The sequence below is a fragment of the Dermochelys coriacea genome, chromosome 7 (assembly GCF_009764565.3).
Source record: "Dermochelys coriacea isolate rDerCor1 chromosome 7, rDerCor1.pri.v4, whole genome shotgun sequence".
Taxonomy (NCBI): Eukaryota; Metazoa; Chordata; order Testudines; family Dermochelyidae; genus Dermochelys; species Dermochelys coriacea.
In genome coordinates, this window is record NC_050074.1 from 71,749,353 (window position 1) to 71,758,150 (window position 8,798).

At 42.4% G+C, this 8,798-nt stretch overlaps 1 long non-coding RNA gene across 1 annotated transcript in view; it reads right to left on the reverse strand.

The window, feature by feature from the left end:
* LOC119859303 overlaps positions 1-5,097 on the reverse strand; it is a 39,415-nt gene extending 34,318 nt beyond the window's left edge. Inside the window, exon 1 of the long non-coding RNA XR_005294176.1 lies at positions 4,968-5,097. This is a non-coding gene — a long non-coding RNA (uncharacterized LOC119859303). The remainder of the gene's footprint in view (positions 1-4,967) is intronic.
* Positions 5,098-8,798: the final 3,701 nt, after the last annotated feature.

The window sequence follows — 8,798 nt, forward strand, 5'->3', positions numbered from 1 at the left end:
TTGTATGCTGGCGAAGGAAGGCAGATAAATGAGAGGATGGTCATATAAAAAAAAATAGCTCAATACTGTACTTTCCAAAAAAAGGGTGTGGGGGGGACACTCCCTTTCCTCCCAGTCTTCTTATCCAGGGCCCTGGCAGTAGCTTCTAAATTTTAAATTTGCATTACTGCTAACTTGGAAGAACATACAGAAGCAAAGCTTTTCAATAATATATGCTCTGAAGATTGAAAGCATATTTTGGCAAGGGCCTAACTAGCTGAAACCGGTATTTACTTTCAGACATTTCCTTTTTAATGTTCACACTCCTGGGAGAAGATGCTGCCCATGGTGCTGGAGCTTTGTTGGCTTACAGATAGTTTTAACAAGTGAAAATAATACTAGTAAAAGGATCCAAATTGACAGCCCTGGAAACTCAAGCCCTATATCCAGAGAACATGTATAAGTGTTCCCTGTACTGCATCACCAATGAGCCTCAATTCTTTTCTGGACGGACCACCTCTAGGGGTTGTTTGTGTGTTGTTCATATCCAATGCCTATTTCAGTGTTTAGCTTCTCAGCTGATTTTGGCAGAATGCCAATACGGGTGGAGGTTTTGATGTTGATGCCTGTCCACTAGGAACTGAACTGAGATTAGCATTTCATTTCACTTAAACCGTTGAACAGCCATCAGGTCCCTATTCACTTGTGTCAGATACGAAAAAATAATGTGGGACAAAAGACTTCATATCCCACTGCCCTGTCTCTAGGACATCTAGTCCCTGTTCAATTGCGAGATGAATTTTTCAGACCTCGTAAGTACTGAATGCTTTTAATTAGTCCTTTCTCCCTTTCTGCTTAACATGAATATCTTATCAATACGTATTCTGTTCTAATCAACTTGTTCTGTTTTAAAGGATCAAATTATCATGTTTACCAGTTCTGACTAGAAAGGGCATGATATCTGTGTGGATCTCATCCATCCCTTGATGATTATTACATATGAAAAGTGCTCTAAGATATGTAATTGCCATATCATATGGGCTAATCAGATGACACTACTTCTTTTATAATCCACTATGTCATTTATAATTTTAACCTTCTTTTCCTAGACATAGAATAATAAAACCTTAAACAGAGATATATAAATAGATTTTAGAACAGTTGTTTGTGTCCCAAACAACTCATTATGTTCTCCAATATGTTGACATTTGGTCTTGTCTAATTCTGTGTATAACTTTTATAGATACCAGTACGACATACTGTTTGCTTTTTAACCAATCTGGTACCAAGAAGCAAGACAGCTAAAAATCAATTAAAGTGTAGTTAGAGATGGCATTTAACTATGCTGCTTTCTTAGTTACTCATCGGTGGAGTCACATAACCAAAACCTTAACTTGTAAGTAAACCATAGGTCAAAGAGCCAACAAGCTATTTACCATTCCACTTTGGGACAGAATGTATTTGGATGGAAAATCACATGGGAAAACCCAGATGGTTATGGGAAGTGATGTTTTGATCCATTACAAATAAGATTTTCAGTGTGTAACACAAAACTCTGTTTCATGAGGTTTGATGTGTATAAATGGACTAAATAGAAGGGGGCCAATTGTTCAACTGTTGTAACTGGGCGTAGCATCACTGAAGTAAACAGAGGTACTGTGGCTTACACTAACTAATCCAATATCCCTGAACTCATTTAATGTGTGACCTCAGCAAAATGTAAATCAAGGCATTCAAAGGCAAGAGGCGAACATACCTACTACCTCCATTTCCATTACAACTACAAGCCTTAGAAATCATGGCAACCAATTGAAAGATCATTTTCTTGATTGAACTCCATCAGCTATTCCCCATTTAAATATTTTGCTCTGCTCCTTTTACTGCATTTTGGTATTCAGTGCACATATCACTCTGCTATTTCTAAAGATGACACAAAATAATGGATTCTCTATAGATAATAGGAAGTTTTTCAATTTTGCTGCCAGTTGTAAGCCTGTTACACTGTATATCCTTCTGTTGATAAACTACAATAATATGATTTATCTCAATGCACCGAAAACATCTCCATAAATTGGATTTACTTTATCATAAACTGGTGCTTCTTTGACTTGCAGCACTGTCTCGTATGAACACCACTGTTCTCATTTTGATAAGCCGAGATGTCTTTGAAGAACAAAGCCAAAACATAACAAAGAGTTATATTCATTCGTATTTTCATGTGTGACTTTATCCTTAGAAAGTATAATGAGCTCTTGTTTCTCCCCAGCATCTTCCTCTTCTGGTGAAGTTTCCCTCATCTGCAGAGCCTGTCCCCTTGCCCCCATTCCTCCATTCCCTGGTTATTTACTTAATAGCATTCATGTTGTGCTAGGTGCATTCTGAATAAGAAGGACAGCCCCTACAAGAACTCACTGACTAAAAGCAGATGGAGGCTAGGGGAAGGGGAACAACAATAGATAATTTATATATACAAATCACTGGTGGCAGCACAGCAGAGGGACTTCAGTGGGGTCAGGATAGCTGTCTTGTGGACACTCAGGGAGGCCCTACTATGTATAAAGGACCATGTGGAAGAAAGCACATAGGTCTTTATGTGAGAAACTGACAAACATGCAGCAGAGGCTAATTTTGATCTGTTGGTCATATTCTTTACTACTACCTTTTTGCACGTCAGTCTACTTCCGGGCATGTCACATGATATCGCGTGTCAAGATGGCTGTGACCTAGCACAACAAAATCATGCTTATATTTAGAAACATAAATATCTATTGTCACACTATCTGGAGTAGCTCACGACCATGAGTGCCTACCTCAGGACAGACTGTCAGAAAACATGGTAGACATCTCGAAATGGTGGTGTGTTCTATAATTAGATTTCACCAAGCCTGTAACAAATGTGAACTCCTAACAGTCTTACCATGGAGTCACAGACTGTTCCCTTAGACCAGTGGTGGGCAATCTGCAGCCCACGAGCCCACCACCAGGGCGGGGTCTAGGATTTTTGCCCCCCCCCAGCAAAAAAATTTTTGGCTGCCCCTGCTTTTTTGTGTGCTCCCCCGCCCCCGGCTCCTCCCCAACTCTGCCCCTTCCCAACCCCTTCCCCAAATCCCCAGCCCCGCCTCCTCCCCTGGGCATGCCGCATTTCCCCCCCCCCCCATTGCTTCCTGCGGCTCCCTCCCCCCGCAACTCCCCCACCATAGCTCACCTCCGCTCTGCCTGCTCCCCTGAACACGCCACCGCTCCGCTTCTCCCCCCTCGCTCTCAGGCGAGGGAGAGGCAGCACGTTCAGGGGAGCAGGCGGAGCAGAGGTGAGCTAGGGCGGCAGGGGGGAGCGCAGGAAGTAATGGGTGGGGTAGAGGAACTGCTCCCCACCCCAGCTCACCTCCGCTCCCCCACCATTGCCTCCCCTGAACACACCACCGCTTGGCTTCTACTCCCTCCCAGGCTTGCCGCGCGAAACAGCTGTTTGGCATGCGGCAAGCCTGGAGGGGGAGAAGTGAGGCGGCAGTGGCGCACTCAGGCAAGCAGGTGGAGGTGGAGCAGAAGTGAGCTGGTGCAGCGGGGGCACATTTCTAGGGGCGGCATGGCCGGCGCCGGAATGCCACCCCTAGAAATGTGCCGCCCCAAGCATCTGCTTGTTTTGCTGGTGCCTGGAGCCCGCCCTGCCCACCACTGCCTTAGACTGTCTAGTGTTGCCCATCGCTGTTTAGTGTTTCCCACCACTACCTCAGAATGTCTAGCTTGCCAGGCAAACTGGACTTTGTGATAAAAGGTCACGTACGCCAAAATTCACACCACATTCAGGTTGCTCCTAGTCCCAAGAAACCAGTCACTTACCCCAGATCAATTGGTATCCTGGATCTTACACCAAGTAGCTAATTCTATTGTAAACTAACTAAAGGTTTATTAGCTAAGGAAAGGAAATGAGAGTTATTGAGAGGTTAAATAAGGTAAAATATATATACAGGTGAGTCACAGTTTGTAATTCCAACTGGTGGCAGAGATGTAATAAACTGCCAGTTTCCCAAAAGTCTTTTCAAGGTACCCAGATTGTTTCTGGGGATCTCTGCTTTGCATCTGGTACCTTTCCCTATAAGAAGTCAAACAGTCCAGAGATGAAGGACCTTTTCCTGAATCCATATGTATAGCTTCTTCACACAGAAAATAAACTGACAGGGTCCCTCTCCACTCAGTCTTTTCCTGTGATGATGATGAAGAATGAGGGATGCACTTAGAGGCTTTGACTTCCAGTCATCACACACAATGACTACTTGCTTTGAAATTATCACTTTTCTGTTCAAGTTTTTCATGTGCATTCCACAAGGCTTCTTTCTCATCTGATGGGTTATTTAGTTACGGGGTATACACAATCTAAATGTTTGCCACTGCATTATAATGGGATACAGATAAGTGAAAACAATGCATATTACATCCCATTCATTTTCATGAAGTTTACACACTAAATACATGCATACCTTTAACAATCACTTTGCTGTATACTGCTACACAAGTGAATTAGCCTAGCTTCCAGCTATGCATTTGTAAGCATTCAGTAAGCCCCGGGGCTTTGGCATGAGCTGGCACCTGGTCTGCCAGTGCCACATGGACTTAAAAAGAATACCTTCTTGTTAAAGAATAATTAAACCCCATTTGAAGATTGTTTGCCTACATAGAAATTTTAGAAAGTCTTTGAGTACCTGACCCTTCCTAGCTAATAAGCAAATGTGACATAGACAGCACATCATATTGACTGAGCTGAGGGGTTTTCTTAACAACAGCAGAGATCTCCCCTTCTCATGACGATAGCACATCTAAATTATTGCAGCAGAATCCATATTTCACAAGACATGCACACAATGCACCTCCCAGCTCTACCAGTCTCTGCAGATACTGTTTAAATTATACATCACTGGAAGTGGGCTGGAAGCAAGGAGATAAAGGCTGTATTTTATGAGCACTCTCAGCTCTATGTTCAGTGGGTTACTTACCTCTGGCATCTGCTGGGAGATATGTGTCATCATTAAGTGGCATAAGTTGTTCATTTGTACATCCCTACGACTTTGGTTTCCCTCTCTGCGTCAATTGATGCCAGCTTGTTACACAGCATCGTACTCATCCAGAGGAGACTGCATTAGCTTCTGCATAATACCCTGCTCTCAGCTGACTCAGGACATTATACTTGCAAATATATTTTATGTAGTGGAGTTGCATGTTGTTGCAATAGGGGAAGATATTTGGAGGAATCGTATGTGTTATACCAATGTGTCTGTGCAGGGAGCCACAATGCAGTAAGTAACAGTATGTGTGTGAGGAACTGACTCAATACTGCATTCCTCCTGAGGGCACTGCTACTATATTGGGGGGAACTGTACCTATCGAGTCTATGAGAGAACTCTATTACTCTCAGTGAGTGCACCCTCCCTAATCAGGGTTTCCCCAGGCTTACTCCTCACAAATACACCTTCATTTAACTATACAAAACACCATTTGCAAATGACTCAATGTCTTTGCCACACACAGCGGCTACCCTCCTATCTTGCTCTCCCTTCCGAGCACAGCCTTTCTCCCACGTGTGCCCCTACCCAATTCCAGTCCCAAGGAAGCCTATGCACCCCCTTCCTCTTAAAGGAATGTTATAACTAATTTAATTAGCAGCACTACAGCTGTGTTCTGATCGCTGGCTGGGAATGTTTCCAGTAGCATTTCTGGGATATGCTTTAAAAAAAGAGATTAGCGTTTGTGATAGGTGCCAGAGTGACAGCTTTAAACACTGTTTGCAACAGGTACAGGAATGGTAGTTTTGCTTCAGTGTAACAACTGTGATCCAGAGAGCCCTCTGCAAGTGCAAATGCAGTTAATCTCCATGCCCATTTACTTCTTGGCTTCTCTGAGGCTGCCAACGAAGGGGCCAAATAAAGCCAGTTATATGAGTGATTTTGTGATATGGACACTGAAAAGTGGACCTAGACCACTGACCCATTTCACCTACAGTCCTGGAGCTTTCACATTTCACCTGCCTTCAGGAAAAGTGTCTTTTTATGGGAATTCCATCTTTATTCAGTAGAAATCACTTTGCAAGGCAGGAAACTGTGCAGGTCCGGTTGTATTTTAAGCCCTAACTGTATGCTAGATGTACTAATTCAGTCATTAATAGAAAGGATGATAAAATCCCCATGTCACAATGCAGTTCAGATAATTACGTTCTGACTACCTACATTCCCTTGACATTTCAACTGGAAAACATATACTTCAATTCCTTTCCTAAACATTTATGCAGGGTTGCAGGGCACTATTAAATAGTTCTTATAGTCCACCACTGAGATGGCTGCAGTTCAGCAGTGAATGAAGTGAGCCATGTATATCACTTCATTAAAATGGTAAAACACTTTGAGATCTTGTGGGATGAAAGGCATTATATTGGGTAAGGTTATTATATTAAAGTTTCTCAAACTTCTACTGAATAAGATTAGCTGTTAATCTCAATGGAAGAAATCTGCTTTTTTCAGATGCATCCGATGAAGTGAGCTGTAGCTCACGAAAGCTTATGCTCTAATAAATTTGTTAGTCTCTAAGGTGCCACCAGTACTCCTTTTCTTTTTGCGAATACAGACTAACACGGCTGCTACTCTGAAACCAGCTTTTTTCAGTGTTTTCCATAGTTTTCATTAGGCTCTGAATCAATGGAAGACTCCTGTAATAAGAGGAGAACCTGAGCCACTAAGTTCAGACCAAGATCCAAGACCCCTCAGAGTTTGCAACTATTCAGATTCATGGTTTTTGTTCTGGTCCATCTCTAATTCTAATGGAGATTTCTACAGATTTCTGCCAAATTATTAACCTTTTTAAAGCAGTAATGCACATGTCCATGAATCTCCATAAACAGAATTTTATATTAAATTGGGGCCACCGGTATGATGCCCAGGAGTTTGTCCAGACATTAAATCAAGCTAAAGGGAAAGTTTCAGTTGTATTATAAAATGTAAAGAACCTAAAGTCTTCAGCCTTCTTCAGCTGGAGTCACAAGAAGTCAAACAGACTGTAAGGACTTTGTTTGGGGTGAAAAGAGTTTAGTTTTATGGTTGTTGGGGTTATTGTAGTGGTTCTGTCTCTTTGCACCTCAGAGTTTCCCTTCCATTCTGATGCCCAAAGATGAACAGCTTGTGTTGGACCACCTGCTGAAAGGAGCATTTTTAGCACTCTACCATCTCACCAGGAGGGGGCTTTTTATTTCAGGGGACAATAGATTCATAGATACTAAGGTCAGAAGGGACCATTCTGATCATCTAGTCCGACCTCCTGCACAACGCAGGCCACAGAATCTCACCCACCCACTCCTACGAAAAACCTCACCTATGTCTGAGCTATTGAAGTCCTCAAATCGTGGTTTAAAGTCTTCAAGGAGCAGAGAAGCCTCCCTCAAGTCAACCATGCCCCATGCTACAGAGGAAGGCAAAAAACCTCCAGGGCCTCTCCAATCTGCCCTGGAGGAAAATTCCTTCCCGACCCCAAATATGGCGATCAGCTAAACCCTGAGCATATGGGCAAGATTCACCAGCCAGATACTACAGAAAATTCTTTCCTGGGTAACTCAGATCCCACCATCTAATATCCCCTATCAGGGGATTAGGCCTATTTACCATGAATATTTAAAGATCAATTAATTACCAAAATCACATTATCCCATCATACCATCTCCTCCATAAACTTATCAAGTTTAATCTTAAAGCCAGATAGATCTTTTGCCCCCACTGCTTCCCTTGGAAGGCTATTCCAAAACTTCACTCCTCTGATGGTTAGAAACCTTCGTCTAATTTCAAGTCTAAACTTCCTGGTGGCCAGTTCATACTCATTTGTTCTTGTGTCCACATTGGTACTGAGCTTAAATAATTTCTCTTCCTCTCCTGTATTTATCCCTCTGATATATTTATAGAGAGCAATCATATCTCCCCTCAACCTTCTTTTAGTTAAGCTCAACAAGCCAAGCTCCTTGAGTCTCCTTTCATAAGACAAGTTTTCCATTCCTCGGATCACCCTAGTAGCCCTTCTCTGTACCTGTTCCAGTTTGAATTCATCCTTTTTAAACATGGGAGACCAGAACTGCACACAGTATTCCAGGTGAGGTCTCACTAGTACCTTGTATAACGGTACTAAAACCTCCTTATCCCTACTGGAAATACCTCTCCTGATGCATCCCAAAACCGCATTAGCTTTTTTCACAGACATATCACACTGGCAGCTCATAGTCATCCTATGATCAACCAATACTCCAAGGTCCTTCTCCTCCTCCGTTACTTCTAATTGATGCGTCCCCAACTTATAACTAAAATGCTTGTTATTAATCCCTAAATGCATAACCTTACACTTCTCACTATTAAATTTCATCCTATTACTATTACTCCAGTTTACAAGGTCATCCAAATCCTCCTGTATGATATTCCGATCCTTCTCTGAATTGGCAATACCTCCCAGCTTTGTATCATCTGCAAACTTTATTAGCACACTCCCTCTTTTTGTGCCGAGGTCAGTAATAAAAAGATTAAATAAGATTGGTCCCAAAACTGATCCCTGAGGAACTCCACTAGTAACCTCCCTCCAGCCTGACAGTTCACCTTTCAGTAGGACCCGTTGTAGTCTCCCCTTTAACCAGTTCCTTATCCACCTTTCGATGTTCATATTGATCCCCATCTTTTCCAATTTAGCTAATAATTCCCCATGTGGCACGGTATCAAACGCCTTACTGAAATCGATGTAAATTAGATCCACTGCGTTTCCTTTATCTAAAAGATCTGTTACTTTCTCAAAAAAGGAGATCAGGTTGG